Below are 24,909 nucleotides of genomic sequence, written 5' to 3'. Positions count from 1 at the left end.
GGCAGTTCTTGAGTCTTTATTCTATCAAGAGAGATGAAAGAGGACTTTGTTACTAGCAAAATCTGACAAACAATTATGGATTTGGGGAAATATGAGTTGTATCCCTGCACTAAGAAAATCAGCAGTATCTTCATACCACTTGCTTAAAATCCCCTTTGTTTGCAAATCCTTGTTTGTTCTGTTTGGTAAGTATCTTTGAATAAGAGAGAATCTGGTGATTGCAAAATAATGGCAAAAATGAAACTTTTGATTTCACTTGATTTCACAAGTAGGCTCACAATCTTGACCCTGGGGAAAGCAACAAAGAATTATAATAGTCCCTCTTCTTACTGGACACTAGCCTGATAGTCTCAATGATACTCAACTGTAAGCAAGATCTCTCTGACATGCCCTCCATTGCCAAAGTGGATAGAGCCAGCTTGGGGGAAGAGCATCACTTTAGCAATGAAAACTCTATCCATCCAATGAAAGACTGGAAATCATCCAGGTGATTTCTGCATGAAAATTGAGTATTGCATTTGACATGGAATAAAGGCATGTGAAACTTTTTGTATTGCTATCTTAAAATTTCCTTCTATGTTTTAAAGATAAGGATAGTCCCAGGTCATTTTCTTCATAACTTATAACAGGAGTGTATATAAGTGTTGAGATGCATATGTCCTTACATTTATGCACACAAAAAAATTGTGTTTATCTATGGGTTTGGAGATTTTTTAAAGATAATCTTTACCTTTCTTTTCAGTAATTTTCAAATATTCTAAATTATATTAAATTTATAACCCAAAAGAGAAACTTAAACTGGTATGCAATCATACTTTGGAATGATATTACTTGTAATTTAGTAAGTAATGCAGGGAATCATCGTGAATAAACATATGAATAAATAAATGAGTTATCACTGATAACTTGAGAATAAAAGCTAATTTTAAAAAATGACTCTGCTCTCTCTTTTGTCTGATGAATAAATTCAGCCATTCAGAAACCACTGGGAGGGCTCTCCTTCTAGGGCACCTTTCTCTGCACTGAGTAGGCCAGGGCATTGCCACCTATTGTTGTCCTGTTATGGATCTTTTAGGGATCATTCTGATAGTATGATTGCACACAAACCTTAGAGGTCATGTAACAGCTTCCCCAAGAGTTTGCAACCATCTATGTCTTTAAATCTTCTCTTGCTATGGCAGGAGTTGCCATTCAACTCTTTAAAAGAGAAGCTTTACTGGGAAATATATCTTATGATGCCAGGGATTTCTTTTCTCACTCTAGATTGTGAAAATGTGATAAGAGGAGGCAGGTGGTACAATGATAAATGATCAGTAGTTCCCTTTTAGGAAACATACAAGTTAGAACCACATATACAAGGTCTTGTAATGCCCTCTTGAGCTTATATCTCTTAGGCATCAAAGCCAAATCACAAGACACAACAACCACAAAAATACACACATCCCCTTGATTGACAAAGACAAATCAGGTATGTATAAGATCATATACCATTTGCATACACATTGCACAATTGCATCAACCATGGCTTTTATAGCATTGACTTTAAAAAAAAACCCAAACAACAAAAACCATGACCTTTGGAATCAGGCACATATCTGGAATCAAATATTGGCTCCACTACTTGCTACTGTGTGATCCCGTGCAAGTTGTTCAATCCATTCAAGAACTATTTATTTATTGATTTTCATGAGCCAAGCACTGTGCTAGGTGCAGAATGTGTTAACTATGACTATAATAGTCATGGTCTCTGCTATTATGGAGCTTAGTCTAGTGAAGAGACAGGCATTAAAAAAACAATCACATTTGCAAATGTGATTCCCATTCTGTAGGGTGCTTTTTAGTTTTGTTGAAAGTTTCCTTTGCTGTGCAAAAGATTTTTATCCTGATGAAGTCCCAATAGTTCATTGTTGCTTTTGTTTCCCTTGCCTTTAGAGACATATCTAGCAAGGAATTGCCTTGGCCTGAGGTCAAATAATTGCTGCCTGTGTTTTCCTCTAGGATTTTGATGGATTCCTATCTCACCCATGACTTAGCAAATAATGGGCTAGTATCCAAAATCTATAAAGAACTTATCAAACTCAACACCCAAAAAACAATAGTCTAGTCAAGAAATGGGAAGAAGATATGAACAGACACCTCTCCAAAGATGATACACAAATGGCTAATAGACATACCAAAAAATACTCAACATCACTCTGCATCAGGGAAATATGAATCAAAACCACAATGAGGGACGGCGGTGGCTCATCAGTTAAGTGTCCGGGATCAAGTCCCACATCAGGCTCCCTGGGAGGAGCCTGCTTCTCCCTCTGCCTGTGTCTCTGCCTCTCTCTCTGTGTGTCTCTCATGAATAAATAAATAAAATGTATAAAAAGAAAGAAAGAAAGAAGAAAGAAAGAAAGAAAGAAAGAAGAAGAAAGAAAGAAGAAAGAAAGAAGAAAGAAAGAAAGAAGAAAGAAGAAAGAAAGAAAGAAAGAAAGAAAGAAAGAAAGAAAGAAAGAAAGAAAGAAAGAAAGAAAGGAAGGAAGGAAACAGAGAGGGAGGCAAACCGTAAGAGACTATAGAGAACAAAGTGAGGGTTGCTGGAGGGGAGGTAGGTGGAGGGATGGGGTAATTGGGTGATGAGCATTAAGGAGGACACTTAATAAAATGATAAAATGAACTCTGGGTGCTTTATGCAATTGATAAATCATAAATTCTATCCCTAAAAATAATAATATAGTATATGTTAACTAAATTAAATTTAAATTAAAAAAAATTTAAAAGTCACAGAAATGAATGTAATAAAACCCAGTTAAGTGACATATATCCACCAATGCTTTTTAAACCATTCTAGTGGCTAGATTGTCTTGTGTAGACCAAGGTGTAGTGGGTGGAGATTTGTGGGTAGAACCTAGACCAGAAAGAACTGCATTTTTTAAAAGGGGAATATAAGCGTTATTGCCTCAGGGAATTGGTGGTGGGAATTCTAGTGCACCCATATTGTTTGGATCTCACTTGGTGGTGAAGTCAAGGTAAGAAGGGACAATCAGAGGTTTCATGAAAAATTCCCACAGAATTTTGCAGACCAGGACTTTAGAATACAATGTTATGGAACTATGGTATGTTGTTCCTTTTTTGGCCTCCAATCTTAAGAAGCGCCTCTAAAACGTTTTGCTTCATTTTGGGGTGCCTGGGTGGCTCAGTTGGTTAAGTGTCTGACTCTCAATTTTGGCTCAGGTCATTATCTCATGAGTGGTGGGACTGAGCCCCAGGTAGGGCTCCTCACTAAATGGGAAGTCTGATTGAAGACTTCTTTCCTTCTGCCCCTCCCCCCACTCACATGGGTGCACGCCCTCTCCCCAAAATAAATAATAAAAAAATAAATAAATAATTTTTTTAAAAAAGTTTTGCTTTGTTTTAATACATGTCAAGTGATTCTGGGCTTACAATGTAAAACTATGATGGGTCTAGGCCTACATCAGCAAGGGTCTGAGAAAAAAATCTATCCAGGTAGATGAAAAGACAGTAGATATGACATAGATAGATATAGATACATAGAACACTCCTATGGGAGCAGAGAAAAAGAACTTATTTTAGAGAGATGAGTTGAGGAAGCATTGAGAAGCAATGTTTTAGCAGAGACCTAATGAAGAGTAGGAGTAGCCAAGCAAGTTCTGAGGGAATGCTTCAGGCAGCCTGGGTGAAAACAGCTCATTGAAGGTGAGACAAGTATGCATGTTCTAGAAAAGAAAGACTGTCATAAGCCTGGAGTGGTGTGAGCAAGGATAAGGTGGCAAAAGATGAGGCTGGAGAGGCAGGTAGAATCAGAATAGCCAGGTTAGGTGGGTCAGCTTCCACAGAACTTTACAGAGCAGGATTTTATAGGCAGAAGCAATGTGAATCAATATGCATTTTAAAAAGGTAATTCTGGCTTCTATGTAGATTGGATGAGAGCCAGACTAGAAAAGAGAACTGTTACTCAAGAGGCCAAGTGAACGTTGATAGTGCCTTGAACTAGCAGGTTGACCCTGGATATGGAGCTATGTAGACTGTCCAAGTTGTATCCTGGGGGTAAAATCAATAGGGCTGGTGATATAAGTGGGAGATGAAGGGATGGCTGACTTACCAGGAAAATGAAGGGATAAAAAAAAGTGTCCACCATGCATACAGATTCACGGTGAGCATTAAGTAAGATAATGCATATCAAGTGCACACAGGAAGCATTCAATGTATGTAAGCTGTTATCACAAAGATAGATATAATAGTAAGAAGTTTAAAATGATTTGCAGTCACTTTAAATTGCCCAGAAAATGAGTATCTTTAAACTGGTTGGGAGCTAAAGAATATTGAGGGGTGATAAGTGGCTAATTTTGAACATCTTCCTTTAGATGCATATTTCTTTGAAGGTACTGTTATTTTTTACTTGTTTGGAATGACTGCCTCAAAACTTTACCACATTCTTTTTGTATGTGTCTGTGTTTTTTAAGATTTATTTATTTGAAAGAGAGAGCACAAGTGAGGGGAGGTGGAAGGGGTGGAGGTAGAGAGAACCTCCAGCAGATTCCCCACTGAGCACAAAGCTGCACAGGGCTAGTAGGGCTGGATCTCATGATCCTTAGATCATGACCTGAGTCGAAATCAAGCGTCAGATGCTTAACCGATTGAGCCACCCAGGAGCTCTAAAACTTTACCACATTCTGAAAACAACCTCAAGCAGAGGTAGAATTGCTTAGGTTCTGAAGGCAGGAGGGAATTAGATGACAGCGTAAAGAATGATAAAAACTTTCATTAAAGACTTACCTCCTCATAAGTAACCCAAAGCATCCATAAAGAGGGTGTGTCCCTCGTGATTTGAACAGATACACTCAATTGAAAGATTTTAGTAACCTAACTTTTTCCTTCTGTATCTTGAGATCATAATTCTGAGAGTTTTCTTACATGACAAATACTTGACCTTGTGTAAAGATGTCACTTTCTCAACATGACTGCAGGAATGACAGGAGAGATGGAGGGTCAGAGAAGTCAATGAGTACTATTTGCATCTTGAGAAAAGGAAAATGCAAATTGCAGAAGTGCTATGCAGGAGACAGAAAAATAGATCATTCCTGGTCACTCTTCCAAACTGATAGACCACTCCATCTCATCACCGGAGACCTCTGTTGTTTTCCCAAGCAAAACAAACAACAAAGGGTAATTTTTTTCCCTTAAGGTTTCTACAGGTGTCTTTCTACTTGTCAGTCGTGTTGTTTCTAAGGTTTTAGTAATGAGCAAAGGAGGCGGCATAGGTCCTTCGGGAGAGTCCACACTCGGGTCACAACAGTGTGATAAAATTTCACAAGGCTTCTGACAGGCAGAACTGCAAATATACCATTAGCCCTGACCACAGAGGACTCAGGAGGACTTTCTAAAAAAAACCAAACACACTCATTGAGTCACCCAGATCTGTCTTCCTGATTTTTCACTGATTTATTTTCAAAGTTTCTGCAACAATTAATTGGTCATTATTTACCAATAATGGGATAATAATAATAATAATGGGGTGAATCAATGCTGTTATCCCTAGCGTAATTCATTTTTTTTTTTTTTTAATGATAGTCACAGAGAGAGAGAGAGAGAAGCAGGCTCCATGCACTGGGAGCCCGACGTGGGATTCGATCCCGGGTCTCCAGGATCGCGCCCTGGGCCAAAGGCAGGCACCAAACCGCTGCACCACCCAGGGATCCCCCTAGCGTAATTCAATAGGACAATATTATCTCAATAAGTTTTCAGTCTACTTACTGTGTTTCCTGGTCTGCAAGGATGTCTTATTACCATGACAGCTTTTAATGCAAGTTTGCTATCAATACATTTTTTTAAAAGTCTTTGTACCAGTGGGTTTACTACTAACTAGTAAAATGGTCCCCTGCCAATCCACAACCTAAGAGAGTTAGACCTTTATTAACTTTAATGATATTGGCTGTCAGTCACAAGAGTGCAAGACTGTTAGAACAGTCCACCACTTCCCACCAGTTCTCCCCCCATGGAGCTGCAGAGAGCACTTAGAGTCTCATGCCATGTTCTACCATTAAAGAGGGGCTGAGAGGTCTAACGCAGATCCTGTCATTGAGTGGATAAAGGCCTCCCCAAAACTACTGCTTAACTTGTACATACAACTGAAAGTTCCCTATCATAATATATTATAAGCCTCTGCCTCATCTGAAACAAATCCTTTTTCATTTCTGTGTGCTTTGTGCCAGTCACAGAGTGTGCTTTCAAAAATCTGATGGATTGAACTGAATTCAGTCTAAATCAGGAATACTATGCCCATTTGGCTTTCTCCTTTTCCCCAGGTCAATAAAATGGCAGCTAACCTGGTTGTTATTTTTCAGGTGTTCTCAGTTGAAAGTGGCAAAAAGCCAGGTCGGTGTGATGAGAACTGATAGTGTATTTCTCCTGTTCCCAGGCTTCTGGGTCTTTGCCACAGGAGAGAGTGGCAGTGAGCCAGAAATGGAAGCCAGAATTGCACGGGGAGCACAAGTCTCTGCCCTATACTAAAGTGTCCATAATTATAACTTACTCAAAGCTAGAATGCTAGTACTAAGGAAATGAATTAGGTACATTCACAATTCTGGAATATTCTGACAGAATCATCACAATTTCAGAAGTTAAACAGAAATGAGAGAAAAGTTAAAACACCTGGAGTTTCTGTTATTGCATTTTATAACCTATTGCTAGGAAATCTCTGCAATTAACTTTTTAAATTAGATTCATAGATACTTTTAATGATAAAAATGATAACTTAATATAAGCCATGACTTTTCCTTTGATCACTAGTTTGCAACATCTGTGCTGACAAAGTTAAGTGAAAGACTACAGAGGAGAGAGTCTAGGTGGCCTTTCATATAGAAATGGAGCCACATGGCAAGAGCTCAGTTACAGAAGACTAATGCCTGTGTCCTGGTTCCAGGGTAAGGAACAGCTCTCATGGTGGCAGCAAGATAATCATTAGGCTTCTGAAAAAGAAAGAGATGTGATTTTTGAGGTCCGAAATTTACAGTAAAAGATTTGTAGCAGTGATTAATTTTCTTATTATAAACATAAACAGAAATCACATACACACACACACAAACTGGGAATATTAGTATACAAGTAACATACTTATATATGCCCTCATTGGCATATTTTATATTATCAGTACTAAATGGCTCAGATAGAATCAAAAAATTAAATTTGGATTGATGACCTATGACAACAGTTCCACTGAATGCCCAGAGACAATTTATGTGACACTACTCTCTCTAGATCCTCCCTTGACTCACTTTATTCTTTCCTTCTTGACTTCTATGACCATGTTCATTCCTTTGCATTTGAGTCCCGCCATTGATACATTGTAGGCATTGTAGGCTAAACTCAATGATGAAACAGAGTTAAAATAGGTAAACTTTGGGACAGCCTGGGTGGCTCAGCAGTTTAGTGCTGCCTTCAGCCTGGAGACCTGGGATCCAGTCCCACGTCGGGCTCCCTGCATGGAGCCTGCTTCTCCCTCTGCCTGTGTCTCTGCCTCTCTCTCTCTCTCTCTCTCTCTCTCTCTCTGTGTCTCTAATGAATTAGTAAATAAAATCTTATAAATATATAAATAAATAAAAGGTAAACTTTCCTGTAAAGTTGTGAACTTGAACTACCAATAAATCAGGGGTCAAAGGAATTACACACCAGCCCAAGTTCTTCAAATAGGTATTCCTGTGATTATTCACATTTGCTAATTCATTAGACAGCTTCTTAAGTGATCTGAACCTTGATTTTCCATCTGTGAAGTGGAACCAAGAATCCATTTTCTGTCCACCCTATAAAGCCATGGGATTAAATGAGAACATATACATGAAAGCTCTTTACAAACTGTAAAGTACCATAAAATATCCCTGAATTTATCTTTATGGTCAGGAATTATGAACTCATACCTACAATAAAAATGAAATCACAGCACAAAGTGATTATTTGGGAATGTAAGATAAAAGCTAAAAACCATCTGTAGGAACTAAATCAAAATTATGATAACATCAGCAATAAGAGTGTTTAATGTGAGCCTATTTACAACACTGCTGAAGTCTGATAGAGGCAGTGGCATTTGAATTGTGTGTAATTGTCAATATATTGTTGATTTAATACCCAAAGTTTGTTTGCCTAGCAAATATCACAAATGCTAAGCTAATTTTGAAAAACTGTAATACCACCTTCTTGTGACCCCCAGTTTCTGCCCTATGCTTCAAGTTTCATTTTCTGTTCATTACGTATTGCCCTCAAGGTTATAAGGAAAGGAATAAAAAGGATGAGTCAATAATGAATATTCTTGCCAGAAAAATAAACACTGAATTGGGACTGTTGTTAATAAGAGTATTACATGCAGAAACAAATAATTTTTCTTCCCTACTTGGCATTTAAAAGTCCTCAGCACTCAGGTTTTTAGTTTTCTTTGTTAAAGCACATCGAGAACCTGGAAAAACAAATCAGAGAACATCAACCAAATTAAAAAGTTTAATTAATACAGAAGGATTGAGAGAATGGGGCAGTCTTAGATATGAGAAAAAACAAAACAACTCACATGGTAAGAGGTCAAGGGAAGATAGATAGTAAATTTAGAACCATTTTACATAGCAAGCAAAGGATAAAGTGAGATTAAAGTTCTTAGTGGTAGAACCTATTGTTACAAAGAAAATATACAAGGACATGTCAATTATCTAGTTTCGTTTGAATGTGGGAAAAAAAATCCATTTTTAAGAATTAGCTTGAGGATTCTAATTGTAAGCATTCACAACGCCGATTTGTTTGATATACCCAAGTCACTTTCATTCTTTCTTTTTCCATGAATGGCAGAAATAAAGATGCAAATAACCTGGACACCATCCCTCAGTGCTAATAAAATGCTAGAGTGTAAACAGGACAAAATAAAGATAGACATTACAGAATAAATAATTTGTATTTTATTGCTAATTTATTCAAAATCTCATGGAAATGTGACCCCTATGGTATTGTAAGCAGTAACACCCAAAACCATGACTGCTGGGAGACTATTTAAAGATGTTCCATCAGGAATATCATGACTTCCATGTTTTTGCACAGTGGGCAATTTATTTTCATTTTGGATTCCAGGCAGGAAGTGTTTACTCCTGCCAAAGAGAATGTAAAATTTCCCCCACTCCTGTTGCCACTGAGGTTGCTGCTACCACAGAGAAAACAGAGTTAGTTGCCAAAGAGAGAACATAGATCCAAATGGAAGACTGAGACTTTTAGAGAAGAGTCACAGCATCATATGGCCACAGAGAATATTTGGTGAGATACTGGACAAAACTGGGTCTTCTAAAAAAAAAAAAAAAATTGGTTGAGAAAGTTTCCGTACATTATGTACTCATTAAATACATATTCATAAAATAAAAGGTAATGATAAAAAAGTAAGTAACAGACATTGCACTGTAGATCACACAGGACGAGAGATAATACAACTTACACAGAAAAAGAATCCCGATCTGGGCAGATGAATGTCTTCAGATGACATATGATTATTCCTAGTCCCTCAAAGAGAAAACTTGATAAGATGTGGCAGATATTTCTCATTTTAAAAAAATGCTTCTAATATATAAAAATAGAAAAGACAATTTCCTAAACATCATAAGGAGCATTTATTAGAAACCAACAGAAAAAGGGGGCCTGGCTGGCTCAGACAGTAGAGCACGAGACTGTTAATCTCAGGGTTTGAGTTCAAGCCCCATGTTGGGTGTAGAGATTACTTTAAAAAAAAAAAAAGTATATAAAAGAAACCAAGAGAAAATATTAGAAAGGTGACATACTAAAAGGATCTGCAATGAAGCCAAGAGCAATACAAATAAATATAACAGAGGGTTACTAATAGTTTGGAGAGCTTAGCTCATGCAACATGTTTCAGAAAAGAGCTTGTTGGGGTACCTGGGTGGCTCTGTCAGTTGAGCATCTGGCTCTTTATTTTGGCTAGAGTCATTATTTTGGGGTCTTGGGATGCAGCCCCTGTTGGGTTCCTCTTGGTGGGGATTCTGTTTAAGGATTCTCTCTCTCCCTCTCCTTCTCCCCCTTCCCCACTGCTCATTAGCTCTCCATCTAAAATAAATAAATAAATCTTTTTTAAAAAAGAATTTGTTAACTGATTAAATTTTGTAAAAGAAGAAAAAAACTTATTTGCAGATGATGTAATTTTATGTCTAGGAAATCCAAAATAAATAAATAAATAAATAAATAAATAAATAAATAAATATTTATATTTATATTTATTTAAATAAATATTTATGAATAAATAAATAAATAATTATTTATTTATTTATTAGTATTAGTATTAATAGAAATAGGATGTCATGTCTGAGAAAGTAAAGGTTGGAGCCTATAAGTTCTTATGTTTGATTACATGGTGGTAGCAAAGTATAGAAATTATTGAAGTCCAACATTTTAACTTGAATTTTGTTCTATTTCCCTTTATCTCTAATACAAAGACATTACTGCAGGCCACCAACTTCTCTGGTCTGGGTTACTGTAACAACTACATTCTTTCCTCTCCAATCAATGATCCTCACAGCTATTGGAGTGATTTTTTTTTAAGTTGAGATATAACTGTCATATACCATTATATTAGATTCAGGTATACAACATAATGATTAGTATTTATATATTTAAAAATGATCACTACCACAAGTTTAGTTTAAACATCCATCACCACAAAGAGTTAAATATTTTTTCTTGCAATGAGATCTTTTAAGATCTACTATCTTAGCAACTTTCAAATTCACAATATATTATTATTAACTATTCAAATTTACGATATATTATTATTAACTATAGCCACCAAGCTGTACATTATATCCCCAGGACTTATTTATTTTATAACTTTTTACCACCTTCACACATTTCACCCACCCCAACAGCCACAAATCTGTTTTCAGTACCTGTAAGTTTGGATTTGTGGGGTTTTTAGATTCCACATGAGACTATCTAGTATTTGTCTTTCTCTGACTTATTTCACTTAGCATAATACCATCTAGATCCATCCATGTTGTCATAAGTGGCAAGATTTCATTCTTTTTTATGGATGAATAATATTCCATTGTATATGTATGTCACATTTTCTTTATCCATCACCCATAAATTGACATTTAAGTTGCTCTGTGTCTTGGCTATTGCAAATAATGCTGTAGTAGATATGGGGGTGCATATAAACCTTTGAATTAGCTGCTTTCATTTCCTTCAGATAAATACCCACAGAACAGTACCTAAAGAACACAGAGAAAGAAACATGCTTTCCCAGATAAGAAGACTTAACTCCATCTAGTTATAAAGGATTTATATTATTAGGTAAATGCAATGATATTCTAAACAGAAGCTTGACTGTTTTTTTTTTCTTTTTAAAATCTGACAAGTGGATACAAAAACTAAGAAATTTTTGAAAAAATAATGAGATGTGGCTCACCAGATAACTGTAAATCTTATATAGGAATGCCTGGGTGGCTCAGTGGTTGAACATCTGCCTTCAGCTCAGGGGATGATCCTGGATCCAGGATCAAGTCTCACATCGAGCTCCCTGCGAAGAGCCTGCTTATCCCTCTGCCTACGTCTCTGCCTCTCTCTGTCTCTCATGAATAAATAGATAAAATCTTAAAAATAAATTAATAAATAAATCTTATACAGGTATAAGAATAGAGAAATTGGTCACTGGACTAGCATAGAGTTCAGAAACAATGTCAGCATATATTAGAATCCATATCGGACAAATTCAGGATTTCACATCAATAAGGAAAGGAAGTTTTATTCAATAACTGGTATTGAGACAATTAGTTGTCATATGAAAAAGAATAATTGAATACTGATATTATGCTTATACTGCAATAAATGTCCAATCATCTAAGACATGAATGTGAAAGCAACAAACCTGTAGTCAAATTAGAAAGATATACAGAAGAAAATTTTTACAATGGAGGCAATACAATTCAAAATAAGTCAGATACCATTCTTCATGTATCAGCTTTGCAAAATTAAAAAAAAATTAAGTTGATTTAAAAATGGAGAAACAAAAACTCTCCTATATTCATTAAAAATATGCATACTCTATGACCCAGCAATCATACTTCTAAGAATCTGCTCTTTGAAAGTAACGAAAAGAATAGCCAGTCAAAATTTTGTTTACAATAGCAAAATGCTGAAAACAACTTTAAAAATCCATAAGAGGGTAATTAAACAATCATAATACATCTATACAATGGAATACTGTGCAGTCATTAAAAATAATGAGGTGGATAACCTGGAAATATGTACTGAATATATCGTTAAGTGCTAAAAGCAATCTTTCAAATATTATGCATACTATGGTTCTATTGACAGGATTAATTGGTTACTAAGGAGAGCATAGAAATTGGCTGACTCTGCAACCTTCCACCCCTATGTATCAAGCCCCTGACATTACAGTAGGGTTTGCCTCCAGGAATTAACTGTGTTTGGATCAAAGAGACATGATACAACCCAAATAGGTGGTGACACCATTGAAGATTAGGCAGATGTTAGGACCAGAAGACCAGTTGCTGGGACATTATTCCCATCTCTTCACTTTAGTTGAAGACAGGTGAAGTTATAAGTCCTCGGAAGATGATTCCCCTCTTCCTCGAGGCTGGCTACTAACAGTTGGGATTCTCAACTATCTAGATGAGTTTTGATGAAAACCAACATCATGAGGGAAAAAAATGAAGAAGGAATTGATAGAAGTAAAAATAACTACTTATGCAATCAGAAAAGATATCTAAAACGAAATTTAATTGTCCTTAAAGTGATGCACACATGTATTTTATCTAGGAAGCAGAGATAGGAAATTATGAAAAAGAAGTAATATATATTTGTTTAAATTAAACAACAAACTTGACATGCAGACTGAATAGCCATAGCCACAGTGCAAATCAGTGAGTTGGAAGAGAAAATGGAAGAATTTTCTCAGAACACATCACAAATTCATAAAGTTTAAAAATAGAAAAGAATCATCATTTAGAGACAGAGGGGAAATTCCCAAGAGGGCAGCATTCATCTGGTATGGTTTCCATAAGACAAGACTAGAGAAAATAAAAAGGAAACCATTGAATAAAAATCTGAAAGGATATGGTCACAAAATAATTTACAGTGATTACAGTGAAGTAGAGTTGAAGGGTGATGGAAGAAGGTAAAGGAATTTTTTAAATAATTATAAGTGCTGAGTGATTTAAAAATTTTGTGTTGTAAAAAAAGCTGTAAGTATAGAAAGTGTGGGCTCAGTTGTTAGAAAAATATTTTTATTATAATATTTTAAAGAATATCTATAATTATTTTTTTAGATAGCTACCCAGATCAGATAGACTTTTGCTAGCTCTGAAAATCACTATTCTATTGTCCAAAGAAAGCAAAAACCAAGGAAGCAGAATGCCTTACAAAATTCGTTTTGTTTTGTTTTGTAAAATTCTATCTTTTTTTAAAAGATTTTATTTATTTATTCATGGATGACACAGAGAGAGGCAGAGACACAGACAGAGGGAGAAATAGGCTCTGTGCAGAGAGCCTGATGTGAGACTCGATCCCAGGACCCCAGGATCATGCCCTGAGCCAAAGGCAGATGTTCAACCACTGAGCAACCTGCGTCCCTGTAAAATTCTATCTTAATGAGACTTACTCTTATATACTATCAGCTAAATAAATTCATCACCATAATTCTACCTCTACTGATTTTAGTAAACAGGTGACAATTTTAACACAAAGAATTTGCTTTCCTCTGCTATAATCATTCTCATGCCTTCTATTTAGTTTGGTGATAGTCTCAACTAGATATAATGTAAGAGGCCAAGTCATCATAACAAGAAGTGGAATCTTACAAAATTATCTGGATGATTCTGAGAGACCTTCTACTTATCATCTTGAGCATTTATTCTACATGATTGATTTGTTAATATTCTATAACAATTTCCTAGTTCTTTTCAATTCCTATAGCTGTAGTCTTATCTTAAATGAAGAATGAGAATCCCATCATCTTTTTAGATAACTACAAGTCACATCCAGACAAAGAAATAGTGAAGAGGGCTTCCCCTTCAATCCAATGAGAGGATGAAGACTTTTATGGTGTATTTGTTGAAAGTGGCACAGGGTAGGCTCCATAGAATTTCACCTATCACTTTCACCACAATCATCAGTCTTTGCTTCAAAATTGTAATTTGGGATCCACAAATCAAATGTAAACATTCTCACTTCATGCCAAAGTATAAGAATACCACTGTTGCCCATATCTATTTACTGAGTGGAAAAAAGAAAACCTACTTAAGAATGGCAGCCAAGATGGAATTGGTGCCAGGATGTAGGGGCCAGAGCAGATGGAGGCAACAGAATCACCAAAAGCAGTGTTGACAAGGGAAGTGAGTGAGCACAAAAGACAATGTCCTTTAAAATTTGTGTCTAGTGATAGACTAAAATTCAGTCTATCCATCACGTAAATATTAGAAGAGGCCTGGCTCACAGCTGAAAAGTTACAAGTTCAAATGAATTGTAATGTTTGCAATTTTTGAAATTCTTTTATGAAATGGCAAATAATGAGAACCAATAATCATGAAAATGCTGGCCATGGAAGAATCCAAGGTAAGGAATGAATATTTCAAATTTTTCAAAAACAGTTTCTTAGCACTGGCAGTTCCTTAGCAGCTTCGAGAAAGAAATGCCCATGCTAACGTATGCAGGAGGAACAACTCTCCCTAAACTTTCCACACAGTTGCTTCAGGTCTCTGCTCTCCTCTTGCCATGAAGACTTGATCCCCCAAGTGACATTCATTTACCAATACCACAAAAACTAAAAAAAAAAAAAAAAAAAAAAAAAAAAGGGTAAATAATGTCAATCCTAAAGTGATGTGAACTATGACAGGAATTTGTGTGTGTGTGTGTGTTTTCTTAAAACAACTCAAAGCCTCATTTCCTTCATTGTCAGGTTTTAAAGACTTAGTCCATTTAGGGAGAAATCCATCTGCCCTGCTGTTCCACTGCAGGCAATTGAACACTGTAAAGCTCTATTATCTTGAAAGCACTTCTTTGGTAATTCCCAAGACCTCATTTCTCAATCCAGCAGTGTTGTTGAACAACTACATGTGTTCTTCAGAATCAGAATTACTGTTCACAGGAAATGTGGCTCCCCCTGTCTCTTTTAAGTCTTTTTCTGTGTACTTTGAGACAGAATATTTGAAACACAGCCCATGTAAAATGTCACATATCTCAGAGAAATCCTTTAATTATCTGAAGGTAGTTGTAAAAAAGAGACAGTCTTGATCTTCTTAAACATCTTTGTGCCATTTCTCATCCAGATGTTGGATGTTGTCCTTACTACCCATTAGAAGTGCAGAGATTTTTTTCTCCTGCTATCATGTCAAAGATGGATTTTATATTAACTATTTGCACTCTACTATGAATGGCTTTAATTGTTACAATTATTCCTGGAAATTTGCATTTTAATCTTTGTTACTAAAGATTAAAAAAACATTTTGTTCCTCATGAAGTTTAGGTATCTTACAAAACTTGGCAATTATGAATTTTCATCATATTCCATGATTTTTTCTCTTGATCTTTTATCATTCTCTTTTACAAGAACCTAATATTTCAGTAATCAAAATCCATTTACTGGAGGAGGGGCAAGATGGCAGAAGAGTAGGGTCCCCAAGTCACCTGTCCCCACCAAAGTACCTAGAAAACCTTCAAATCATCCTGAAAATCTATGAATTCGGCCTGAGATTTAAAGAGAGACCAGCTGGAATGCTACAGTGAGAGGAGTTCGCGCTTGTATCAAGGTAGGAAGACAGGGGAAAAGAAATAAAGACACAAAAGGCCTCCAAGGGGGAGGGGCCCGCGAGGAGCCGGGCTGAGGCCGGGGCGAGTGTCCCCAGGACAGGAGAGCCCCGTCCCGGAGGAGCAGGAGCTGCACCGACCTTCCCGGGGGAAAGGGGCTCGCGGGGAGTTGGAGCAGGACCCAGGAGGGCGGGGATGCCCTCGGGCTCCCGGGGACACTAACAGGCACCTGCGCCCCGGGAGAGTGCGCCGAGCTCCCTAAGGGCTGCAGCGCGCACGGGGGACCCGGAGCAGCTCGGGGGGGCTCGGGGGCGGCTCCGCGGAGGGGGCTGCGGGGCGGGAGCAGCTCGCGGGGGGCTCGGGGGCGGCTCCGCGGAGGGGGCTGCGGGGCGGGAGGGCGAATCCAACAGCGCAGGCCCCGGAGCACAGGGCGCCGGGACACAGCCCAGGATCCCGCCTCCCCCAGGACAGGCAGAGGCTGGGAGGGCCCAGGACAGCGAGGACGCTCCTGCCCCAGCTGAGCAGATCAGCGGCCCCGCCCGGAGCCTCCAGGCCCTGCAGACGGAGAGCTCCGGGGCTACTGCGGGGGCTGACTCCAGGGCTGCAGAGCTGCCGCCACTGCGGTGGTTCCTCCTGGGGCCTCACGGGGTAAACAACCCCCACTGAGCCCTGCACCAGGCAGGGGCAGAGCAGCTCCCCCAAGTGCTCACACCTGAGAATCAGCACAACAGGTCCCTCCCCCAGAAGACCAGCTAGACGGACAAGTTCCAGGGGAAGTCAAGGGACTTAAAGGATACAGAATCAGAAGATACTCCCCCGTGTTTTTTTTTTGTTTGTTTGTTTTTTGTTTTTTGTTTTGTTTTTTTGTTTTTTGTTTTGCTTTTTGATTTCTTTCCTTCCCCCATCCCTTTTTTTCCTTTCTTTCTTTTTCTTTCTCCTTTTCTTCTTTTTTTCTTCCTTTTTTCTTTTTTCTTTTTCCTCGTTTCTTTCCTTCTTTCTCTCCTCTCTTTTTCTCCTTTTCCCAATACAACTTGCTTTTGGTCACTCTGCACTGAGCAAAATGACTAGAAGGAAAACCTCACCCCAAAAGAAAGAATCAGAAACAGTCCTCTCTCCCACAGAGTTACAAAATCTGGATTACAATTCAATGTCAGAAAGCCAATTCAGAAGCACTATAATACAGCTACTGGTGGCTCTAGAAAAAAGCATAAAGGACTCAAGAGACTTCATGACTTCAGAATTTAGAGCTAATCAGGCAGAAATTAAAAATCAATTGAATGAGATGCAATCCAAGCTAGAAGTCCTAACGACGAGGGTTAACGAGGTGGAAGAACGAGTGAGTGACATAGAAGACAAGTTGATGGCAAAGAGGGAAACTGAGGAAAAAAGAGACAATTAAAAGACAATGAAGATAGATTAAGGGAAATAAACGACAGCCTGAGGAAGAAAAACCTACGTTTCATTGGGGTTCCCGAGGGTGTCAAAAGGGCCAGAGGGCCAGAATATGTATTTGAACAAATCTGAGCTGAAAACTTTCCTAATCTGGGAAGGGAAACAGGCATTCAGATCCAGGAAATAGAGAGATCCCCCCCTAAAATCAATAAAAACCGTTCAACACCTCGACTTTAATAGTTAAACTTGCAAATTCCAAAGATAAAGAGAAGATCCTTAAAGCAGCAAGAGACAAGAAATCCCTGACTTTTATGGGGAGGAGTATTAGGGTAACAGCAGACCTCTCCACAGAGACCTGGCAGGCCAGAAAGGGCTGGCAGGATATATTCAGGGTCCTAAATGAGAAGAACATGCAACCAAGAATACTTTATCCAGCAAGGCTCTCATTCAAAATGGAAGGAGAGATAAAGAGCTTCCAAGACAGGCAGGAACTGAAAGAATATGTGACCTCCAAACAAGCTCTGCAAGAAATTTTAAGGGGGACTCTTAAAATTCCCCTTTAAGAAGAAGTTCAGTGGAACATTCCACAAAAACAAGGACTGAATAGATACCATGATGACACCAAACTCATATCGCTCAATAGTAACTCTGAATGTGAACAGGCTTAATGACCCCATCAAAAGGCGCAGGGTTTCAGACTGGATAAAAAGCAGGACCCATCTATTTGCTGTCTATAAGAGACTCATTTTAGACAGAAGGACACCTACAGCCTGAAAATAAAAGGTTGGAGAACCATTTACCATTCGAATGGTCCTCAAAAGAAAGCAGGGGTAGCCATCCTTATATCAGATAAACTAAAATTTACCCCGAAGACTGTAGTGAGAGATGAAAAGGGACACTATCTCATACTTAAAGGATCTATCCAACAAGAGGACTTAACAATCCTCAATATATATGCCCCGAATGTGGGAGCTGCCAAATATATAAATCAATTAATAACGAAAGTGAAGAAATACTTAGATAATAATACACTTATACTTGGTGACTTCAATCTAGCTCTTTCTACCCCCAATAGGTCTTCTAAGCACAACATCTCCAAAGAAACGAGAGCTTTAAATGATACACTGGACCAGATGGATTTCACAGATATCTATAGAACTTTACATCCAAACTCAACTGAATACACATTCTTCTCAAGTGCACATGGAACTTTCTCCAGAATAGACCACATACTGGGTCACAAATCGGGTCTGAACCGATAACAAAAGATTGGGATCGTCCCCTGCGTATTCTCAGACCAAATGCCTTGAAATTAGAACTAAATCACAACAAGAAGTTTGGAAGGACCTCAAACACGTGGAGGTTAAGGACCAACCTGCTAAAAGATGAAAGGGTCAACCAGGAAATTAAGGAAGAATTAAAAAGATTCATGGAAACTAATAAGAATGAAGATACAACTGTTCAAAATCTTTGGGATGCAGCAAAAGCATTCCTAAGGGGGAAATACATCACAATACAAGCATCCATCTAAAAACTGGAAAGAACTCAAATACAAAAGCTAACCTTACACATAAAGGAGCTAGAGAAAAAACAGCAAATAGATCCTACACCCAAGAGAAGAAGGGAGTTAATAAAGATTCGAGCAGAACTCAACGAAATCGAGACCAGAAGCACTGTGGAACAGATCAACAGAACCAGGAGTTGGTTCTTTGAAAGAATTTTAAGATAGATAAACCATTAGCCAGCCTTATTAAAAAGAAGAGAGAGAAGACTCAAATTAATAAAATCATGAATGAGAAAGGAGAGATCACTACCAACACCAAGGAAATACAAACGATTTTAAAAACATATCATGAACAGCTATACGCCAATAAATTAGGCAATCTAGAAGAAATGGACGCATTCCTGGAAAGGCACAAACTACCAAAACTGGAACAGGAAGAAATAGAAAACCTGAACAGGCCAATAACCAGGGAGGAAATTGAAGCAGTCATCAAAAACCTCCCAAGACACAAAAGTCCAGGGCCAGATGGCTTCCCAGGGGAATTCTATCGAACGTTTAAGAAGAAACCATACCTATTCTCCTAAAGCTGTTTGGAAAGATAGAAAGAGATGGAGTACTTCCAAATTCGTTCTATGAGGCCAGCATCACCTTAATTCCAAAACCAGACAAAGACCCCACCAAAAAGGAGAATTACAGACCAATATCCCTGATGAACATGGATGCAAAAATTCTCACCAAGATACTGGCCAATAGGACCCAACAGTACATTAAGAAAATTATTCACCATGACCAAGTAGGATTTATCCCTGGGACACAAGGCTGGTTCAACACCCGTAAAACAATCAATGTGATTCATCATATCTGCAAGAGAAAAACCAAGAACCATATGATCCTCTCAATAGATGCAGAGAAAGCATTTGACAAAATACAGCATCCATTCCTGATCAAAACTCTTCAGAGTGTAGGGATAGAGGGAACATTCCTCGACATCTTAAAAGCCATCTACGAAAAGCCCACAGCAAATATCATTCTCAATGGGGAAGCACTGGGAGCCTTTCCCCTAAGATCAGGAACAAGACAGGGATTTCCACTCTCACCACTCCTATTCAACATAGTATTGGAAGTCCTAGCCTCAGCAATCAGACAACAAAAAGACATTAAAGGCATTCAAATTGGCAAAGAAGAAGTCAAACTCTCCCTCTTCGCCGATGACATGATGCTCTACATAGAAAATCCAAAAGCCTCCACCCCAAGATTGCTAGGACTCATACAGCAATTTGGTAGCGTGGCAGGATACACAATCAATGCCCAGAAATCAGTGGCATTTCTATACACTAACAATGAGACTGAAGAAAGAGAAATTAAGGAGTCAATCCCATTTACAATTGCACCCAAAAGCATAAGATACCTAGGAATAAACCTAACCAAAGAGGTAAAGGATCTATATCCTAAAAACTATAGAACACTTCTGAAAGAAATTGAGGAAGACACAAAGAGATGGAAAAATATTGCATGCTCATGGATTGGCAGAATTAATATTGTGAAAATGTCAATGTTACCCAGGGCAATATACACGTTTAATGCAATCCCTATCAAAATACCATGGACTTTCTTCAGAGAGTTAGAACAAATTATTTTAAGATTTGTGTGGAATCAGAAAAGACCCCGAATAGCCAGGAGAATTTTAAAAAAGAAAACCATATCTGGGGGCATCACAATGCCAGATTTCAGGTTGTACTACAAAGCTGTGGTCATCAAGACAGTGTGGTACTGGCACAAAAACAGACACATAGATCAATGGAACAGAATAGAGAACCCAGAAGTGGACCCTCAACGTTATGGTCAACTAATATTCGATAAAGGAGGAAAGACTATCCATTGGAAGAAAGAGAGTCTCTTCAATAGATGGTGCTGGGAAAATTGGACATCCACATGCAGAAGAATGAAACTAGACCACTCTCTTTCACCATACACAAAGATAAACTCAAAATAGATGAAAGATCTAAATGTGAGACAAGATTCCATAAAAATCCTAGAGGAGAACACAGGCAACACCCTTTTTGAACTCAGCCACAGTAACTTCTTACAAGATACATCCACGAAGGCAAAAGAAACAAAAGCAAAAATGAACTATTGGGACTTCATCAAGATAAGAAGCTTTTGCACAGCAAAGGATACAGTCAACAAAACTCAAAGACAACCTACAGAATGGGAGAAGATATTTGCAAATGACGTATCAGATAAAGGGCTAGTTTCCAAGATCTATAAAGAACTTCTTAAACTCAACACCAAAGAAACAAACAATCCAATCATGGAATGGGCAAAAGACATGAAGAGAAATCTCACAGAGGAAGACATAGACATGGCCAACATGCACATGAGAAAATGCTCTGCATCACTTGCCATCAGGGAAATACAAATCAAAACCACAATGAGATACCACCTCACACCAGTGAGAATGGGGCAAATTAACAAGGCAGGAAACCACAAATGTTGGAGAGGATGCGGAGAAAAGGGAACTCTCTTACACTGTTGGTGGGAATGTGAACTGGTGCAGCCACTCTGGAAAACTGTGTGGAGGTTCCTCAAAGAGTTAAAAATAGACCTGCCCTACGACCCAGCAATTGCACTGTTGGGGATTTACCCCAAAGGTACAGATGCAATGAAACGCCGGGACACCTGCACCCCGATGTTTATAGCAGCAATGGCCACAATAGCCAAACTGTGGAAGGAGCCTGTGTGTCCATTGAAAGATGAGTGGGTAAAGAAGATGTGGTTTATGTATACAATGGAATATTACTCAGCCATTAGAAAAGACAAATATCCACCATTTGCTTCAACGTGGATGGAACTGGAGGGTATTATGCTGAGTGAAGTAAGTCTATCGGAGAAGGACAAGCATTATATGTTCTCATTCATTTGGGGAATATAAATAATAGTGAAAGGGAATATAAGGGAAGGGAGAAGAAATGTGTGGGAAATATCAGAAAGGGAGACAGAACATAAAGACTCCTAACTTTGGGAAACGAACTAGGGGTGGTGAAAGGTGAGGAGGGTGGGGCATGGGAGTGAGTGGGTGATGGGCACTGGGGGTTATTCTGTATGTTGGTAAATTGAACACCAATAAAAAATAAATTAAAAACAAAAAACAAAAGAAACAAACAAAAAAAAACAAAATCTATTTACCTTGTATTTTCTTCCCTCCCTCAGGTTTATCTAAACCCCCAGATGCTTAGAGAGCCCCACATCCACATGGCCTAAAAGCTCTACTTCCTTAAACTCTTCATTTTACACATTACTCAAGCTGGAATTTCTGAGTGTGGAAAAGGGTCAGGAAGATTTGAGAATGAGAATAGTAAAATGAACAGAAGGAAGAAGAACACCAGTGTCCTCAAACTTAAAAAGTGAAATGAAATGTACCCATATATTTCTCCTCCTTTTCTTCCTTCCCACCATCTCCAAAGAGCCAGAGACAACCTGGAACAGGAGGCAGCAAAACTCAAAGCAGGGAAAGAGAAAAAAAAAAAAAAATCAAGTGACCAAGCACTCACCTATTCCACACTGTAGCTTCTAGGCAGTACCTAGCCAGAACTGAGAGAGGTTAGTTAGCTATAAATGAAGTAAGAATTTATATTAAAACTCTGGATTGAATCTATTACTAAAACAAGGCTGATTTTGAGTCTGAAAGTGATCAGAGTTCTTTTATAATCAGAAAAAAATAGAAAAGTTATAAGTCCAAGGTATCAAATTGGGTAAAAAATAGAGCCACTTAACTGAGTAGTTTTAAAGGGACAGTAGAAGACACAGAAATAGTGTCTTTGGCATGCACCCCGAGGGAGAGATGCCCATACCATACTTTGACATAAGCTGGATTTGTTTTCATGTAGGTGGAACAATATTTGAAGCAGAATTGTCTATGAAGTAAGATGACTATGGCACTTAATTTTCTTTAGTTACTGGTCCTGGAGAGAGCAAATGCAATCCAGAGACAAACATATCAAGTATGCTGTATAACAAGGAGTCAAAAAGTGCTCAGTACAATAATTTAGGGATACTAATTTAATGTTAAAGCTTGATGAAACAGCAAAATACAAAACAAACAAAAACAATATCAGCAGCCTTTGTTGTAAAAATCTTATCTCCAGTTTGAGGTGGAGACATCTTTGGACCCTTGAGGAAAAGTCCCTGGGGAACTGTTGTAGTTGTAGATGAGAGAGAAAGCGTTTTAAAGAGTCTGAGAGTGAGCACCTTTCCTCTTTATGGAATTAAAAAAGAGGAGAATATCTGTAGAATTATTTGTGAAAATGACAATAAGGCAGGTATCAGAAGTATGGGGTGCTACTTAGTTTCTTTCTTCAAACCAATGGGCACTTAGGTAGACTTTGCCTCATAAAACAAAATTAGCAGAGTTCAGACTCTGTGGAGATTTTAAAGCTTGCCAGCAAGTTCTTTGACACTGTTCTCATTGAAAGTGTAAAGTGTAAGTCTCGTCTTGGAAATACACTGACTTTGGTGACTCTTCTAAATAATGGACTCAACAGTGGCAATGCATGAATTTTGAATCTATGTCATAAAAAGAGATAAAATTTCCCCTTGGCTCTCTCTTGGAAATTGACCTTGGAGCTCTGAACCACCGTGTACAAATTCCAACTTCCCTGAAGCCACTGTGCTAGAGAGGTAAACAAAGAAAGAACAGAGAGAGACAGAAATGGTATAAGGAGCCTCAGCTTTTGGCATCTTCCCACTGGTGCAATAGGTGAATGCCCAAGCTGTCAGATGATTCTGGCCCATCAGTATGTGACTGCAACCATGAATGCTGCCCTGAGTAAGAACCACCCAGCTGAGCCTAGTCAACCCTAGAACCATACAAAATTGTATTAAAATGCAAATGCTTTTAACCCACAAATTGTTTTGAGATGGGTTGTTACACAGTAATAAATAATTGGCACACTGCTATTGAGCAGTACTTTACAAACAAGGCTTAACAGTCACCTGGTACACAGAAAAATATTATAGACATTTAATTTATATGCATTTGTTATTGAATCATCTTAATACTTAATAGTGTATTAATAGTATATTAATACTTGATATACTTAAGTATAATTTATACTTTACTAAAAATTAATTTAGCAGTACATGCAGATGATTTATAAACATACAAACATATACTCAGAGATGCTTCTCAAAATATTTTATTGAAAAAAAATTTACTGAGAAGTGCATTCCATAAAAATATTTAGAGACCACTGTTGTAGAAGACCAAATCTTCTGCTAGGAACCTGAAGATTGGGTTCAGGTCTCTATTCAGTCCTGTTAGTTTTGTAACCTTGAGCATCTCTATATCTCTGTATCTTGAGCATAGCCCAATCTGCAAGTGAGAATCAATGATAACTACATCACATTTAAAAACCAAATTTCAAAACTGAAAAGAAATAGAAAATTGTCTTACTGAATTACATTTTCTCAAATTTTATTGTTTTAGGAAAAAGCTTGTGATGTATCAGGAACCACAGTAGATTTCATAATCATAAACTTTCTTTTGTTACAGGCAAACTCTAATTTTATTCTGTAAGGCTAACTAAAATACAAAGTCTTAGAGATACATTAACCTTTTTTCTGATATTATCATCTGGACTCAGCTAAAAGTGTTGTCATAATCCTCAGGTTTGAAGTCTGATTTTGGTTTTCTGGGTTTTTTTAAATGGCCTTTAAAAAAAAAACAGATTTAGATTTACAGAAAAATTAAGAAAATAGTACACAGAGTTCCCGGACCCAGCTTCTCCTTTTATTACTATCTTACTTTAGTATGGTACATTTATTACAATTAATGGATCAATACCTAATATCCCTTTTCAGTTCCAGGATTCTATCCAGAATGCCACATTACATTTAGCTGTTATGTCTCTTTAGGCTCCTGTTGTCTGTTACAGTTTCTTAGACTTTGTTTTTGCTTGATCATCTAGACAGCTTTGAGGAGTACTGGTCAGTACTTTTGTAGTATCTCCCCTGACTGGAATTTGTTTGATATTTTTCTTATGGTTATACTGTGGTTATGTATTTTGGAGGAAGAATATCATGGAATTAAAGTGATATTTTCATCAAGGGTACAAGCATATCATGAGTACATACTATCAACAAAATTTGTAACTGTTGCTCTTGATCTTAACTACCTGAGTTAGTATTTATTAGCCTTCTTTCCTATAAAGTTA

General features: G+C 37.8%; 1 long non-coding RNA gene across 2 annotated transcripts in view; it reads right to left on the bottom strand.

The window, feature by feature from the left end:
- LOC102154431 overlaps positions 1–24,909 on the bottom strand; it is a 355,562-nt gene that overhangs the window by 290,326 nt on the left and 40,327 nt on the right. The window contains exons 2-3 of one of the 2 annotated variants that reach the window (XR_005382138.1): positions 8,390–8,452; positions 6,801–6,974 (exon numbers count right to left, since the gene is read on the bottom strand). The exons of the other annotated variant lie outside the window; for it this stretch is intronic. This is a non-coding gene — a long non-coding RNA (uncharacterized LOC102154431). Of the gene's footprint in view, positions 1–6,800; positions 6,975–8,389; positions 8,453–24,909 lie in introns of those variants that run through there. 2 annotated transcript variants of the gene reach the window in all.

The sequence above is a fragment of the Canis lupus genome, chromosome 31 (assembly GCF_011100685.1).
Source record: "Canis lupus familiaris isolate Mischka breed German Shepherd chromosome 31, alternate assembly UU_Cfam_GSD_1.0, whole genome shotgun sequence".
Taxonomy (NCBI): Eukaryota; Metazoa; Chordata; class Mammalia; order Carnivora; family Canidae; genus Canis; species Canis lupus.
The sequence above is the reverse complement of the archived record's forward strand: the minus strand, read 5'-3'. Positions and strand labels throughout refer to the sequence as shown.